The 18,245-nt window shown below is 39.9% G+C and overlaps 1 long non-coding RNA gene across 2 annotated transcripts in view; it reads left to right on the top strand.

The window, feature by feature from the left end:
• Nucleotides 1-4,126: 4,126 nt before the first annotated feature.
• LOC143441660 (uncharacterized) overlaps nucleotides 4,127-18,245 on the top strand; it is a 30,251-nt gene continuing 16,132 nt past the window's right edge. Inside the window, exons 1-3 of one of the 2 annotated variants that reach the window (XR_013109236.1) lie at nucleotides 4,127-4,239; nucleotides 8,548-8,627; nucleotides 10,277-10,348. This is a non-coding gene — a long non-coding RNA (uncharacterized LOC143441660). Of the gene's footprint in view, nucleotides 4,240-8,547; nucleotides 8,628-10,276; nucleotides 11,117-18,245 lie in introns of those variants that run through there. The other variant, XR_013109235.1, reaches the window with a different exon arrangement.

Genomic DNA, 18,245 nt, shown 5'->3' with positions numbered 1-18,245 from the left:
TATTACTAACATAAAGAAAACCTTCTTTAAATAACTGTAGCTTTTACCACCCCACCGCACCCCCACCTTTGTCTTTGTTTTTTGCTTTATTTTCTAACAAGCTCTCACCACTTAGCCTGCCTCAGCACCACCACACCTAGGACATTAGTGTGTTAAGAAGATCGAATGCTTAGGTGGTGTGTGTGTGGTATGAAGAGCGATACAAGTTAGAGATGTTCACAGAAGGAGGCTGCTCACGTAAGAACCAACAAATGGCTTCTGACTGAAAGCCAATCCAGGAGGGAAGAAACCAGGAGGGAGAGAGGAGTCAGCTCCTGTACCCTGAGCTCAAGCTGCTGGTTGCTCTGTAAACAATAAAGTGGAAGAAGACAGTTGGTGTCGAGGAGGTAAAAAGACAAGAAGAACAAACTGTCAAGCCTCAGGGCTTAGTGATCATCTTAAGAGAAAACAGAGAATTCTTTGCAGCCACTTATACTGACCAAACTGTTTAGGAAAGATTTTTTTTTTCCTAAAGAAAAAAAAGAAGATAGAAGGTTACTACTGCCATTTGGTGTCTCAGTGTGACCATTGAGGTTTCATTGGCTTTTTTCCCATTTGAGTTCTGCAGACCGAGAGTGCAGTAGAACATGTTGGGTTCCTCTGGGTAAGGGGGCTGGGAGTAAGAGGGGATGGAGAAATTAGGCAGGAGCCTCCCTATTCCCCAAGATACTGCAGTGTAGGTTGGAGTTAGTAAGAGGAACACATTTCCCCCACACCTCTCTATTAGGGAGAGAGGCCTATGCTATTAGGGAAACAGGCAATTGTAACAAGTCAACCCTAATTTCACTTCATTTTCAATAACTCAAGAAAACTCATTAAGGTACAAATCACAAAGCTTGGCAGTGAGTTTTCTCTCAGTCATATACCTCGTGGTGAGCAAAACCAAGGGAAGGGGCAGCTCTGTGGCTGTGGGTTGGGATCGGGTACTGGTGGGATATGGATGGACAAGGGGCTTTTTGTGTTTCAGCCATGTCAGGCTAAAGGAAGGAAAATGGCTGGTGAAGTCTTGGGCTTATTAGAATGTTTGATGAAGGTAGTGTTTAGAAAAATGAGGCTCAAGAAGTGAAAGCAGTGTGCAAAAAACAAAGCAAGCAAACACACACACACACACACACACACACACACACACACACACACACAAATCCCCTGGAGTTGGACAGCGGGCTCTGTGCTGAGTTGGTTCCCAGGACTCTTAGTCAGTGGCTCACAACTCTCTGAAACCCCAGCTACGAAAGCTCTGATACCCTCTTCTGGACCTCTCTGAAACCTGAACATGTGTATGTTTCCTTCCCTCATCGACCCTTAAGAAATAAGCTAACTCTCAAGAAAACAACAAAAAAGAAAAAAAAATCTGGGTCATTGGGCAAGACTCAGGGAAGATTGAGACACTGAGGATGTGACCCGGTGTTGGGAGTAATGGGAAGGAGAGTTTGAGGGGGCTGTAGGCAGCTGGTGGGGGCTGTCACTGCTCACTGCTGGCTAGTGTGAACTGAGCGCTAAATGCCAATGAGGGCCAGGATCACGAGGTCCCTAAAAGCAATCTTTTGTTCTAGGGACTACAGTGGGAAACCATAGTTTCCTTCCCCTTTGTCCCCTAGGAGTTTTGAAAGCTTGGTGGCCTTAGGTCTTTAAGTGCCATTCAATCACTGGGGATTTTCCACAAGGCCTTACAAAAATGTAGATTACACTGTAAAAAAAAATGCTTTTCAGTCCATAAAAGTTCGTTTATCCTGAGCAAATTTCTTTATGATGTTTAACTTTGCTTCAGGTCCCGATTCTGAGAAGTGAAATTTGGTGGAGAGGGAAGGAAAACCAACACAGAAAGAAGAAAGACCCGAGATGGCCTTGGAGAACAGAATCAGACCTTGTTTACTCGACATGAACGCCAAGGGTTCCCTTAGAAAAACTCGAGTCATTAAGAAAATACTTTGAGAACCTAATAATAGTTGCCTGAAACCTGAGAGCCACCTCTCATCTTTCTAACTCTCAGGAACGTGCTTAATAAAAACGGATGGCTTTAATACACCGATTCTTAGCAACAACGTAGTTTTTAATTAGTACAAAACTCGAATACCACATTGGCCATTACTGTGTACAAAGTACAGCATTCAGAGACTTGTACTGGCAGATTCGTTTACATATGTCACCTCTGGACCTGTAATTTAGTTTAATACCAGGTCACTGTGCTTCTCTCTCTCTCTCTCTCTCTCTCTCTCTCTCTCTCTCTCTCTCTCTCTCTCTCTCATGTGTGTGTGCATCTGTGTATTTTAAGTTCCTCTTAATGGTTGTTTCACAGGGATTTTAAGTAATAACTAAAATCAGTGTACATCTTAAGAATTTAATAATCTTTCTTGCAGTTAAATACAACAATCTTTACAAACATTCAGGCGACAAAAGGTTAACGTTCTAGGGTATGATTTAATAGTGAGTTGTCAAAAATACAAGCTAAAAGTTCAGGTGGTTAGCTTGCAGTTATATCAAGGAAGATACTGCTCTGTGTGTGTGTGTGTGTGTGTGTGTGTGTGTGTGTGTGTGTGTTGCATGCATGTATGTGAACAACGAGTGGGCAAGGGCCTGTGCCTCCATGTGGAAGCCAAAGGCAGTCATCCACATGCTCTCTCCCCTCTACTGCTCTACCTTGTTCTGAGACATCTTCTCTCTCTGAACCTGAAACTTGGCTAGATTGGTTGACTGCTGGGCTCCAGTCTCCTCCCGTTCTCTGCCTCCCCAGAGCTGGAATTCCTGGTGCAGCCTTGACTGCTTTTTTAAACCTCAATGTCAAGGATCTGAACTCGGGTCTGCATTCTTCAATAGCAGGTAGTTTACCAACTATTACCTGCCCCGCCCTGAGGTTAAAAAAAAAAAATCTCATCTGCTCTTTCAGCAAAATAAATAAAAATAAAATCACAGGAGAAAAAACAAACAAACAAACAAACAAACAAACCCCATAAGCCTTGCAATGAGAAATTCGCCTTGAAATGAGACCCAGTAGTTTCATAAGATCAGGTACAAATGACCTGACCAATCTTTCTCAGTTTTAGTTGTTCTAATTCCTCATGTTGAAACATACGGTGTTCTGACTTAGGGATTCATGTCTTGGCAAAAGAGTGTAGTTTTTCTTGCATGACTGACTTGCCTAAAAGTAGGACGTCCAAGAAAGAATGTGCGCTAGGTTCTACCACATCAGTCTCAATCAGAATCGTCTTGTCTGTACCGGTGTTGTAGCAAGAAGTTTCATTTGAAATGGGATGAAAAAGAAAGAAAGAAAGAAAGAAAGAAAGAAAGAAAGAAAGAAAGAAAAGAAAAAGAAAGAAAGAAAAGAAAAACAGGGGAAAAAAAGCAATCTCTCTCTATAGCTATCTAAAACTATTCGCTCATCAATGGAAGTGTGGGTTTTATTCCCTGGCTCCATACTGAATTCCAGTAGGCTGACAGACAGAAGCAAGATTTTTTTTTTTTTTTTTTAATTGTCAGGATTTAAGTCTCCAAGATCTGGAGTATTTTGTTTGTCTGAATGTCTAATCAGTACAAACCTTAGCCGTCATATTAAAATGGCTAATTCCATCCTTTGGTATTTGCAAGCACAACAGACATAATCCTTTATCTCTCCCAGAGCTATTAGCTTTTTGGCCTTTGGCTGGCCGATGTATACAGTATCTATAGTTATTGCATACAAAGTGCTCTCAACTGACTCCCAAGGTCTTTGATCAAACCAGCTAAACTTGATTTTCCAGATTGCTGAAGAGACAAGACCTACAACTAGCAGCTTTTCAAGTCCTGGCAGGTAATGGAGACCCCATGCTCCCTCACTGGCTTTATCAGAATCAAAGGTAAACAGGGGCCCAGTTCTCATTCAAATATGTAGCATCAGGATCTTGCCTCACTCTCACAATTATAGCAGAAACAAGAAAAACAACAGTTGAAGTAAGAAAAAGGTTCCTTTGGTGCGAGATGCCAAACTAAATAATGACACCCAAAGCAAAAACATGCTTCACTGAAACTAAGCTTTAGTCAGTCCAGCCTACTGAAAACAAAGCTTTTTTTGTGATTTCAAAAGTGAACATTGTACTTTGCTCTGGCAGCCATTTGTATGTTTTTGAATGATCCGATTATGCACAAATCCCTGGCCCATGGACCTTTCAACGCCTCATCTCAGGAGTGATTTGAAAACATGACTGAAACTTTCTGCACACAGAGCTTGTGAGTTTCTTTCTCTTAATCTTTTAAGGCGACAATGTTTTGATGGCCGTCACTGTTCTCTCCACTCTTTCCTCTTACTCCCGGAAATATTTACAGGAGACAGAGGACTATGATTTCCCCCTTGTCCCGGGGGAAATCATTTTCTACCGGACCGCCATCTTTTCTTGCTTTGATGGTATTCTCTTTCAGGTGACCTCACCAAGTCACACTTATGAGAGGGTGTCTGCAGTCGTCATCTCTGTCATTTGTGGAATCTCTGCTGGGAAGGTGACCCAGAAAACCCAGACTTTTTTTTTTTATATTAAATTTTTAATTGAACAGTGATTTATGGGCTTGGAAACTAAGTAGATGGTTAAATTATCAGAGTATAAATGGCACCAGTTTGAGAGTTTGTGGGTTTTGGGGAGGAGTTGGAAGCAGGCAATAATTTTCTCATGCCCCCCTTTCTTTGGAGGGAGTTCAGAGCTGACAGCGCACACATAGTCTCTGGAGGATGGCAACGCACAAGACAATCTGGTGCCAGATCCCAGAACAATTTTTAGTTGCTCTATTTTTTTTTTCTTCTAAAATCAGAGGGATAGCCCCACGTTTGGCTAAATTCCACAGTGCACTGTTGCATTCTACGTTGTCAAAGTTTCCACTGACCTTAAGAAGGAAGCTTTTCTTCTCCCTCACAAGGTGTCACCTGGCAGCTCTTGCTTGGTACTAACTACACAGTGAGTTGGTTGGTGCATGCCTCCTGTATGAAGGCAGAGCAGACATGAGAAACAAGCATGGTGAAGCCACAAGTGACCTAGACAGGTAGATGCCAAAATTTTGAGCAGATTCTCCAGAGACCAGCACAGTACCCAGGTCTAACCATACAGTCATCCAATGCTAGGAGAGACCAATTCTATGAACCATCATGAGACTTTTCTGAAAAGCCATCAGTGTTGAGATCAAACTTTAAGGAAAACAGAAGTGTGTATTAAGGGGTGGAAACTTCATGGAGGACTGTCAATACTGTTGCTTATTGCGTTCATGTTTATACATACACGTACTCCCCCTTGCTCCACTGTGTATGTGTGTGTGTACGTGTGTGTTCCTGCATGTACAACTGCTCTCTGCTGTTTTCTCTCCTACCACTCTGACAACTTCTCACTCTCCTTTACCCTCAAGTCTCACTGTAGATGTTCTAGCTAGATAGGCTTGTTTACTAGTGTAGTTTCAACGCCCTGTGGTTCTCAAGCCCAAATCCGGAGAGGCAGTACTGCTCTTAGGATATCAATGTCTTTTATCCAACTGCATCTGCAATCAGCTACCTCTCAGATGCCTCACACTCAAGCTGCACAACAGGGTCACAAGATTCACACTTCTCTCTGCTCTGTGACCTGTTACTGGCTATGTGGGTAGGATCATTCCATCACGTTGTTTAAGTCAGATACCTAAAAGATACCTCCTCTTCCCTCAGAGCCTCCCTCTCCCAAGTCTCTCCATCTGTTGGTTTTACTATATCTGCTTTGGATACCGGGCACACAACTCAGCTCCATCTCTGAAGATGTCTGAAGATCCTAATGTCTGGCCTTCAGTCTTAGAGAGGGAAATCCTGAGCTATGATTCTACTCTCCATTCTCCTTCAAGCTATTCATGGCTTCTGCTTGCTCTAAGGATAAAATCTAAACCCATGTGTATTACTTACAAAGCCTGTGTATTCCTGGAGTCTTTACCTGTACCCTCTATCTCTTTATCCTCACCATCTTTGTTTCGGCAACTGAGTCTCCTTTAGGTTGTTCAAACTCTCTTGTACCCCAGGATCCCCTTCATACAGCCTGTTGCTTTTTTCTGGTGATGATTGCTTATGCCTGGAAGGTGCTTCTCCACCTGCAAGACTCTTTAAATGGGACTGCTTTTTGTTGTTGTTGCTTTTAAGGAGGCCTTTGAGTTAGTCACCTTAGTAACAACACCTCCCATCATCTCCTTTCTATGCCATATCATAGCATGTATTCCTGTGGACATGATTGCCCCTTCAGGAGTTCATATTTTAATTTTTCCAGAAGTTATTTTAGGACGTGACTTAATAATTACTTCATCATACATCAATATTTTATGAGAAAGAAACACAAAGATGTACAACAAAAGAAGTTATGCCTCTCCTCGCAGAGCCCTACTTAATGAATGAGACAAATAATTTGTCTTTTTTTTTTTTCTTTTCACATCTCCAAATGCACTTCTGGCAAAATCATGTTTAAACAAATGGAAAGACATCATGGAACTACTGGGTCTTAAATGATTCCTACAGATCACGCTTATTTATGTGTGAAATTACCATGGTCCAGGGAGAGAAAGTCACTTCCTCATCCTTGCATAGGAGAGTCCCTTAAGCCCTGCCCTGGTATCCTGTTTCTTCGGCTTTTTAACTTTGGTCGAGTTGATATAAATGTGTGTGTGTGTGTGTGTGTGTGTGTGTGTGTCTGGATCTGGGTCTGTGTGTATGTGCATATATATATATATATATATATATATTTGCTTTGGGATTTGTTTGTTTTTATTTCAATTCCTTTAGATGACTACTGGTTGAACAAATTTTTAATATTTAACAGCCACTTAACATTCATTTTTATCCAGATGACTCTATAATTTTATTGACTCTATAATTTATCAATTTTATTGGATCATCTGCATCTCTAGTATATGTCTGGAAATTTCTTACATATTCTGTATCTTAGTCACTGATATAACTTGTAAATTTCCTTTATTTATTTATTTACTTATTAGTTAGCTAGAACCAGGCAGTCACCCTTGAGGGAGGATCTTTTATGCAAGGAAGTATTTGAGAGGGAATTTCTTGGGAGTGCTGTTTGATTAGAAGTGCATAGATGTATGTTTGTCTACTCAAGTTTGCTTAATCCTCAATGAGTCAGTAAATTATGGTATGTTCACATAATGGAAAGAAGAGCATAAATGATCTAACTGGTTCTACGTGTTCTCTCCAGACTGGGTGCCAGAAATTAGTGTGTTGAGTAGAACAGATAAAATAATACACACGGCATTTGAGGTCATCTAATTCTAATTTATATTTATGAGTAAGTACATATGCAATAGAAGAGTGAGAAATGGGGACTGAAGGGTGGGCTAAGCAGTTATGACTGTGTATGGGTCAGAGTTCAGTTCCAGCACTGGTGTCAGCTGGGTCACAGTTATCTGTTACCTCATGCCCAGGGAACCAGATGTCTCTGGCATCCTTGGCCCTGCACTCACATACATGTAACTCACTAGCCAACATACATAATCTTTAAGAAACAAAACCCAAACCCCTAAAGAACATTAAATGGAAGAATAGTCTTCCTTCCTAGGGAAGAAGACAGGATAAAGGTAGGGAACTCAACTGGGCTGTGAAGGTCTCTTCTTTAAAAGACATTTGTGGAAAATGGAAAGATATTAGCGCATGATAAGTCTGACCTATGGGCAAATGAATGCCAATGATATTATTCTGTATTATTTGTATATATTTGAATTATTTCCTAATTAAAGAAAAGATAAAAACCTGACAAGCCAGGTAGATCAGAACTTTCTTCCATTCAAACTAACAGAATATATATATTACACATAGGATGTATTTGAGTAACATACATCCCACCCACCCAGAGTGGGTGAAGGGTCTAGCAACAAGAAAAGCACAAAGGCAGGACAAATGAGAAAAGTAGGGGAGTGAAACAGAAGGTACAGGAAGGAAACAGACAGTCAGGGAAGGAGATATTCAATACCTCCCTGGCTAGCTTGCCTTGGGAGGAGTTGCAGGAAGAAACATATTATTGAGAGGCATAATCTCTGATTTAATATTTATAAAACATTTTTGCTAACATATTTTAGTAACTAGAAAAATTTATGTAGGCCAACATGTACTTCATACTAGTCATAAAACAAAGTCCAGAAAAACCTGAACCATAAGTTTTAGTATCTTATATGAGAGTATCTGTGCCCATCTATTCCAGACATTGAATACATTTGAAGTGGAAAACTTTTTAGTTGATATGACATCTAACTGTACTATGGTTATGAGTTTTAGACATGGTTACAAAGGCTACATAAGTCTTGGTTAGGAAGTGAGGATCATGTTGTGACTACAGAAATGTTACAGTACAGATTTACGTGTACCCCATGGGTAAACCTGTAAAATGGGTGTAATTATGGAGACACTCAAAGAGGGGCATAAGAATTAAATTGCTGCTACCTTCCACTAGTGCCTGGGGCACATTTTACTTGTTGGCTGATCAATATCATTTTGGTTACATCTGTCTTTTATGGCTCTAATAAAGACTATCTCATTAGGTGGCCCAAGGCCAAGAGATAACTATGAAGATCTTCCATGAAGTTCTTACAAAAGGTGGCCTCAGGCCACCAGCACTAAGGTGAGTCACTGTGCTTTTCCTCTGGGACTTTTTTCTAGTTATGGGCTAGTTGGTGGATCTGGAATAGACCATAATGTCACATCTTTTTGTTGGCAACATAGCCAAAGATCACGGTGAGGAATGACCCCTCATAAAGGCAGCTGACTGAGACATGAAACATTGATCCATGAGTTTTCCTACCCCAATGGGCCTCACATTTCCCCCAGTAAGGAACAAAAGTCTCCAGATGCTGGTGGGCTTGATACCACCTTTGACATGAGAAGAGGGCCTTTAGAAGTTATCACTGGGAGCGTGACCTTCGACATATCATATCAGCACTACAGTGACTTTCCTAGATTAGCTAATTTCATCTTTAAAAAAGAATAGGGAGTGTTGTCCTCATAAGGTGACATATAAGACTGGCAGTTTTCAGCTCTATGGGGAGCATCTAGACCCAATTTAAATCCATAGATAGATAGATAAATAGATAGATAGATAAATAGATAGATAGATAAATAGATAGATAGATAGATATAAATAGGTAGATAGATGAACAAGAGACTTATAGTTCCGCTGGTCACCTCCCAATGTAGCACTATCAGGTGATTTCATTCCCTTTTCAACTTCTCACACACTTACGTGTTCCTTTGCAATACGAAGGAAGGTTTTACATAGATAGTTATTTATGTGATTGGTATTTGTTTATTTTCCTAGCTAACCTGTAAATCACCTGAGACCAGAGACTGCATATCTTTTATTATTTGCATCATCTCAGAGCCTTGACAGGAATCTAGTTTACATTATGAAATTCAACACTTGTTTGTTGACTGTGTTGTTAAGTGTGTGGGTGAAGGGGAGGGTGGATGAGTATAAAGACTAAAGAACTGAATGAAGAATGTCGAAATTAAGTGTAGCTCACACCAAGGCCATGTGAGATATTGGTCAGAAACCACTGTAAAACAATATAGAAGAAGCTCTTTAAAGACAGGGGCCTGGCAGGAACAGTGTGACATCATGATTAATGGCATGGCGCTGTGATGGCCACAGTTTCTCACCTACTACATGACCTCAGGTAGCTCAGCTCCTCACTCAGATTCACTGGTTTTCTTTTTTTATACAACAAGAACAGGGACAGTGACACTTAGTTATACAATCTTTTCAAAAGGCACTTTCTTTTGGGGAGGGGTCCTATTAAACATCATTCCATTTTATTTATAAGGAAAAATGGGTAGATCAATGGTGTCACTGGTAGAACCAGAGAGGCTGAGATGGTGGTGGTGGGGGTGAGAGGGGGAAGCATGGGTAGAGCTGTAGAGAACACCATGGATGGTGTTCTCTCCAAATCACTGTCAAGAAACGAAGCATGGAGCACGTGTGCCAGTGACCCAGGAAGATGTGTCACAGTGGTTGGTAACTAAAGACTTGCTTCTGAGTATAAAAGAGGAAGTCACCTCTGGACACGTTGCCAGTTATACTTAGGAAATTTCTTCATTTTTTTATGGGTTGCTCACATCGGAGTGACTCTGTCATGTCACTCCTCAAGCTCCAAAGCCAGTCCTATCTGGAAAAAGACCTTGAAGGTGTCTTTCTCCAAATGAATACAGCCAGTACAAGCTTTTCAGGTTTGGGACTCTGGCAGTCCAAGTTTCAACACAATTTCTGTTTTGTAGTCGGTCTTGGCTTTTACAACTTATGTGAATGGCTGCTGCGGTGACTCAGGATGAAAGGGCCTTCCATCAGTGGTGAGTGTCACCTTACCCCTCTGCCTCGAACACTCATTCTAGAGGACATCACTGCCACTTTGCTGTGAAAATGCTGTTATGTTTCATGACATTCCCAGAATGAGAAGTAGGAAAACATTGTCTATCTTACAGATTCTGTTGTTGGATTAGCTAGCTGTATTCTCTTCCTTTTGTGACATCATAACTAGATAGATGGCCAAAATATAGATGTCTTATATGATCTAAAATATTTTACATTTTACTTGGGATTGAGGGATAGAGATATAAACTTTATGGTGACCATCCCTGATATTTTCATTAAAACTACAATTCCTCTTTTGGTTCAGAATAAACCAAGAGCTCTTTGCTTCTTCATATGCACCTAGGAAAAAAAAAAAGGAAGATCAAGGCTTGATTTTTCACTCTTGTTTCTGTGGTAAGGTATATAAGTGTATTTTAAATAAATTTTCTTTTAGCTTTTTTTTTTTTTTTTTTTAATTAAATTGGATGTATATTTCAAGTAGCATACAGGTTTTTCTGTTAATTTCTAGAGAGATAATGATTTTAATTTTTTTTTTATTAACTTATTTTTTAGTTTCTTGAAAAACTAAGCAAGTCCAGTAACTTCTCCCATTAAATTCATGTCGTTTTATAGTTTGGTACAATTGCACAATGGTAGCTTATTAACTAGAGTCTGTTGTTTACATCATGTCTCGCCAAGTTGCCTGCTACTGTGGGGTTTGACAAAGGTATGTCCTATGTCTACTATTAAAATCATATACAAAAGTTTTACTGTCCTACAGGTTTGAGAGTTACTCTTTCATTGTTTCCTTCTTCTCCCAGACCCCCATTGAAATAATTTTACAGAGACTGGAAACACACACATTATTTTACTAAATAGAACAATTTCAGAAACATGATAAAAACTAATAAACAAATTTTACTAATTTTCATTTTATTATTTTCACCTTTTTTATTACTTCAAACTCTGCTTCTGAAAAAATACTTTGTTAAATAAAGATTGTTTAATTACTCAAAATTTATCTGTTATACTTTTTTGTGGCTGTGGGGAATTTTTGTGTGTGTGTTTGTGTGTGTCTATGTGTGTTGTATGTGTGCAAGGTGGAATCATACATGTTTGTGCTAGTGTTTGTACCTGGGAATAGACTAGAGGGACACATCAGATAGTCAGGACTATCACTCTCTGCTTAATGCCCTTGGAACAGTCTTTCACTGAACCTAGAACGAGGCTGGTCATCAGTAGCCACCAAGCTCCAGTAAGCTTTCTGTGTCCACCTGACACGGTGCCAGCGTTATAGGCACACACAGTTGTATCTGGTGTTTTACATGTGTGCTGGATTCATACTCAGATTTCCATATTTGAACAGCAAATGCTCTTACCCAGTGAGCCACCTCTCTAGCCCTTTATTTTGTTAAGATAGGATGTTTCAGTCTCTTTAGTGTTGGGATTACAGGTGTGTATTACACTGCTAGTTTGTTTTTTTTTTTTTTTAATCCTTTACACTGCTAATTGTTTTCTTTGTCTATTTGTGTCTCTAATACTAGAACTCTCCCTCAGCCCTGAAAATTACATGTCTAGAATAAGAACAGCTATTTTCTTTGTATTGTACAGTCCTCTTGGAAGTGGAGGCATAAGCATATCAACTAAGGCTTATGGGGGTTCTATTCTTCATGTCAAAATAATGGCTGTCCCTGTTAGGCACACCAGCATCCCCAGAGGCAGATGCAGTGTCAAGGGTTCACTAAGTTCCTTGATGTGTGGATCACTCTTTGACCTAAGCTATAAGGAGGAACTGGTCGATGATCATTTATTTTTTTCGATCTTTAGGTCTTTGCCAAGGACTTTGCCTGACTCTGAGAGAGGTACTGAGATTAGTTGTAATTCAGGCAGGCTTAGATCCTGGGAGTGGGTGTCCCCTTGCCCTAACATTGCCACAGTCAACTAAACTACATGAAGAAGATGGCACAGAGAGCTTCTCTCCAGCCAAAGGAACAGAAACTTGCAGAACTACGGTTTCCTAAAACATAGTTTGCCTAATTTGTATGAATGTCATCTTTTCTAAATTTCACGAGCTCCATCGCTTATTTTTAGTGTGACACTTGTTTTTGTCTTATTAAGGAAAATAGTGCGTTGAGTACATTATGAAGGCTACTCTTCTAATTAATGAAAAGACTTGGCTGAGTTTAAAAACAAGAAACTCTTTTCATATCCAAATTACTTTTAGAAGCTTCTATAAATTATTACCTTCCTCTGCATACGAGGTGTCTTATGACTAAAGGCTGAGACATCCTCCACCATGCACTTTAACAATGACTCCTATGTTTCTTTTGGTAAACTCATAATGTTAATTACACTGTGCAACAGATGGAGCGCCTTCCATCCAGGACCTCAATCCACCTTGCAGATGTCATAAATCTTCAAAGCCCTTCCATAATGGAGGTAAGTATCTATGGTCACAGTTTTATAGGCAAAGAAGCACAAAGAAGGCGACTGTCTTGTTTTTTAAAGTGCAAGATTCTTCAGTCAAAGATTTAGTCATCATCGAGAAAGTAGTGAAAAACCCATGAATATTTACTGAAACGATAACTGAGTGAGGTGTCTCATTGGCAACCTTTGCTTTTCCTGCCAGGGAACTCCTGGACAATGTTATTTGAAAAGTCACAGACTAATAAATCAAAAAGTTATCTGCTGATAATTAATCAACTTTTGATCATTCTTCTGAAAGTGGAAATGGCCAACTACTACTTTTTCTTCCTCTCCTTCTCCTCCTCCTTCTCCTCTTTCTCTTCCTCCTTTTCCTCCTCTTCCTCTTCCTCATTCTCCTCCTCCTTCTCCTCCTCTCCTCCTTCATCCTTCTCCTGCTCCACCTCCTTTTTCATTACTAATACTACTCTTGTTATTACTATCCTCTGTCTCTGTTTGTTTCTGACTTGGTCTCTGTCTCTGTCTCAGTCTCTCTGTCTGTATCTTTGTCTGTCTCTGTCTGTCTTTGCCTCTCTCTGTCTCTCTGTCTCTGTCTCTCTGTCTCTCTCTCTCTCTCTCTGTCTCTCTGTCTCTCTCTCTGTGTGTGTGTGTGTGTGTGTGTATTATATGGTGTCTATGTGGGAACCATGTATTGTGGTCAAAGGGCAACTTTGTAAATTCAGTTCTCCTTCTACCTTTACATGGTAAATTAACTACTTTTGTGTTGATGTAATAAAACCTATGACCAAAAGCAACTGCAGAAAGACAAATGTTTATTTTAGCTTACATGTTCAGAGGGATGGTGTTTATTATGGGTTAGGAAGGCATGGTGAATGTTAGAAAAAGCATGGTGACAGTAAGAGGAAGCTGGCTGATCACTTATTCATCCTCACACAGGAAGCAGTAAAAACCAGAAGTCAAGTGAGGCCATATATTCTCAAAGCCTACTTACTCCCAGTGCCTTTCTCTAACAAGGCTAGACTTTCCAAAGTTCCATATCCTCCTCCAAAACAGCAGCACCAGCTGGGGACCAAGTGTCAAAAGATAATATCACAGAGGACACTCCCAATTTAAACCACATCCTATTGGTTGCAAAGATTGATGTCATGTATTTGAGCTTGCACCACCAAGCAAAGGCACCTTTCCTCACCGAACCATCTCATTCATCCCCAAACAATTCTACACTTGATTTTTGCCAAAAGGCCAAGAAGTGAGTCCCAAAATGTATCCTCAAACTTGATATCAAGGCACCAAAATGTAGAGCAAAGAGGTCAGAGATGATTTAGTCAAGCATTCTCATAACTTAGATGAAAATATTGAGATTGAGATTGTGTAAGGTTGCCTGATATCTCTGAGCTTTTAAAACTTTGATTTAAGTTCTATATTCTCCATTCTGATTCAGAAAAGATTTAATTTTGCTTAGCCATTCAGTTGGTTAGTGGCACCAATAACTAAAATCCAGACTTTATTAATCCACCTTCCCAATGAATTACATTTTTAAAAAACATTCATATTGTATGACTTTCTACATCCCAAGTGTCATAGAATCATAAAATGTGGGCGTTGTGAGTAGTAGACTATTGCCATGCTTTTCTTTAATTGAGGAGCAATCTGACACCCAAGGTATTTAAGAGACTCACTTGAGGCCCTATGTCTAGTTCCTGGCACACAGAACTCCAGACTCTCCATCCCCTACCCTCTGCAGATGTAAAGTGTTCATTTGTTAACTAAGGTCCCAGCAACCAAAACCACCCATACAATTTTATACTGATGTTTCTGAAGTATACTTTTATAAAGACAAATTAGAAGAAAGCAAGGTAATATTAAAGAAATAAAACGAAATAAATCAAAACCAAAAACCCCAGGGAATGTCATTAGGCAAACAGTAATTGAAAATTTACTGGTTTCTTTGACACATACTGAACCTGGAAACCTGATAATGGTTTGACAACTTATAAGGACCATGGGGAATTGTATGATTCCAAAGTGCTAACTGATGTTTCAGAGCTCAAACGATCCTTGTCAAAGTTTCAGGAGGATGCAGGTTTGTTTCTTATGATTAAAATTGCCACCTGGTTATAATAGCCCATTCTGATAGTTCTAGATATTCAAGAGGCTGAGGCAGGAGGATTAATAGAGTCAAGAGTTGGAGAAGAATTGGTAGAATGAGATCCCGTCTCAAATAAAACTGCTACCCCCAATCAAAAGAAATAAACCTGAGCCACAAGGGCAATAGTTAGGTTGGAAGAAAGGGAAGGAGGGAGGGAGGGAGGGAGGGAGGGAGGGAACTACAGAGGCCATAGATATTTTTGGTCATCCTCATTAAAGAACAATAATTAAAGAAAACACCACATGGATTGTTTTCAACCATTACTGATAACCTAGAGCTTGCTGAATGTTTTTAAATGTATTTCGAGTATGTCGATTCATTTTCTGGCCACCTAATTATAAAGAATGCCTGGATCTAATTCCAAGATGGTTGCTCCCATATTTTACATGCCCTTCCTTTCTTTGGAAGTTAGAACAATAATATTCACTTCAGATCATGTGGCCTACTTTAAAAATTACACAATGAAATTATATTAAATAAATCTCGTTGTAGGACACCTTCCAGTTGTTGAGTGTTTAGTGGCAGCTGGTAATTCACATGAGAGTTCTTTGGGTGTCACTGGATGTCAGTAAACATGCTTTCTTATTACAGAGATAGTGAAGGCTTGGGTTGTTCTGGGAGTGGGCTGAGGCCGGTGACTTTCCTTGCCTCTTACCTTTAACTGTGGAGTAGACCTGGTTAGACTGTGCTGGGCTCCAATGCCAGAAGCATCTCTAGACTTGACTGCTGTTTGTTGCTAACATCTGTCCTGTTGGTTTTTCATCTCCTGCCCTTGTCAGATGAGCTCCAGTATGCTAATAACTCCGTGTCACTATTTGTAAAGGAAATTAACCATACAACCCCCTTCCTCCTGCCTTGTTTATCTCTGTGCTTACTGGGGTCTTTGAAAGGTTGTACTGTGGAATTTGTACTGTGAGTTGAATATTAATAGGATAAGAAGGAACAAGTTTCTCTTTTCCTCTAGAGCCTTAACCTGGAAAGTCAGCTCACGGGTGTAGGCCTGGAGGTCCTGGCTATGCACTCGGTTTCCTGTTAGTACATGACAGTTCAGATTTAAGAAAAGTAAGAAAGACTTCGGAGTCTTTTTCTCGAGTTGCATGCTTTGCTACAACCACTAAGTTTAAGCTTTCTTTATGGCTTCTCCTTGAAGTGATGGTAGCGGTTAGGAGGTGGTATTTAGCAAAAGAAAAAAAATTAAAGCGTTTTACGTTCCTAAAAAGATACTTTGATATGTTTTTTAAAAAATAATTTCTGAATATTCCAAGTACAGATGTGTGTTTCTTAGTTTTGTTTTTTTTTTTTTTTTTTCTGATTGTCTCTAGCTTTCCTCTTCTTGGTCAGGTTCTTATTTTCCATGCAAACCAAGAAAAGAGTCTATAGATAAGGGTCCTAGGTCGGTATGTAAATGACACAAAGAGCAAGCCAAGATGAGTAGGTTCACATTGTGACATTTCTTTTTGCTCTTTCCTTCAGTTGATTGATAGGTAAATCCAGATGTATCCCTTCAATCAGGAAATACTAGAGTTTGCACTCTTACATTTTTCTCTCACAGGGAATATCAAAGTGTCTGAGAGCACGGAGTAGAGTCCTAGGGTCTTTGCAAATTAAATGGATCACTTGACTGATCCTTTGTTAGAGCAACAGGCATGTCAACATGAACAACATGAGTCTATAAACATCAGTAGTCTCTCTAGTAACTGATGGTGTGGCATCAACTTCTAGACCCTGCAATCTGAATTCAGGTGGTTCAACACAATGCAAGGGGCTTCTATTGTGGGCTGCAGATGAGGCTACCTAAACCTTATACTATAAACGAGAAAAGAGGACGGTGGTGAAATCGAGTTAGTTTTCCAGCCACTCGCTCCATCTTTAAAACCATGACTAATCAGAATTGTGGTTTTTCTGCTAGTTGTGATGAAACCCCAGCACTTTGTAGTCAAAGGTAGGCACATCATCACAAGTTCAAGGCCAGCATAGGGTGTCTAACGAGTTCTCTGACAACAAGGACTATGAAGCCCTTCCTTACTATGTAGTAAGCTTATGTACTATGTAGTAAGCTTACTATGTAGTAAGATCTTGTTTCAGAGAGGCAACAGATCGGCTGGGGAGGGGGGGGGGGCAGGTAGGGCAGAGCCTGATCTGTAAGCCCCAAGACCTGAGTTTGATATTCAGAAGTTGTGTTGAGGAGCCAGGCATGGAGACATGTATTTATAATCCCAGAATGTACTTAATTTGCAAGTCAATGAGAGATCCACCACAAGCAACAAGGTAGGCAATGCCTACGAAAGACTGATACCCAGTGTCCCCTCACCTTCACACATGTGTGCATGCCTGCATGGATAGCCATATTCATTCCCAACGAATTAGGTTTTCTATATATTGTGTTGTATAGCTAGAAAAAAAAGTATGAAATGCACTGTTACCACATTTTATTTATTACAGTGTTATTACTGCTCAGATATGGTAAATGGATTTAATAATCAGAGTTATAAGTAAGTTGTGATTAAATTTATTTCTACTAATAAACAAAGCATAAACTTTATTTGCCAAAGCTCCTGAAGTTATTCAGTTTCTGAAAGCCGTTTTGTGGCAATAGTAACTGAATCTCTGTCATGTGTAACACACAGTCCCTGGTCCTAAGAAGAATCAAAGACAAGAATCTCAGGGACAATGTGCAATGCTAAGAGCGAATGTGGAATGTGACCGCTACATTGCCGCTGACTAACAGGCCACCTTTCTATGCTTTATTCTCCCGTGTTTTCATCTATCTACCCCACCCCCACTTTCTGTAGAAAAAATATTCTAGAACATTCCTATTTACGCTTTCACTGTAATTCTTTGGCAGCCTTGAGAGTGAGTCGATAATCAATATAATTCCGGTGATTCTCAGTAGACAAAACGCTGAAGTTACTGGGAAACTAAATGGGTTGTTCAAGGCCAAGCAAAAGCAAGGGTCAGACTGAGTCTTCAGTTTGCCCTGTTTTTTTGTCTTTTCATTGAGTACTTTGCTTAAAGGGCTATTTGAGCATTCTGATGAAAAAAAAAAAGCCATAAAAACATTTTATTGTAATACCATTACAAAGAAGGGGGAAAACACATCCCACTCACTCAGTCCCACTTTCTAGCTCGTTGTTGATACAGATACAGCATCTTCAGAGGTGGTGATGTCACACCAATACTTTGGTGGAGAGTAGATGTGATGGTTTTATTAACTGTACGAATGCTTCATGAAGAGAATTGCTTCCCTTCCTTATCATACCTTCTAGAAGTCCACCATCTAATCACTGTTTCTGGTTATGTTGGTTAGGCTTTGGTTCCTAATC

Source organism: Arvicanthis niloticus, chromosome 3 (genome assembly GCF_011762505.2).
Source record: "Arvicanthis niloticus isolate mArvNil1 chromosome 3, mArvNil1.pat.X, whole genome shotgun sequence".
NCBI lineage: Eukaryota > Metazoa > Chordata > Mammalia > Rodentia > Muridae > Arvicanthis > Arvicanthis niloticus.
This window is presented reverse-complemented; position numbering and strand designations above follow the sequence as displayed.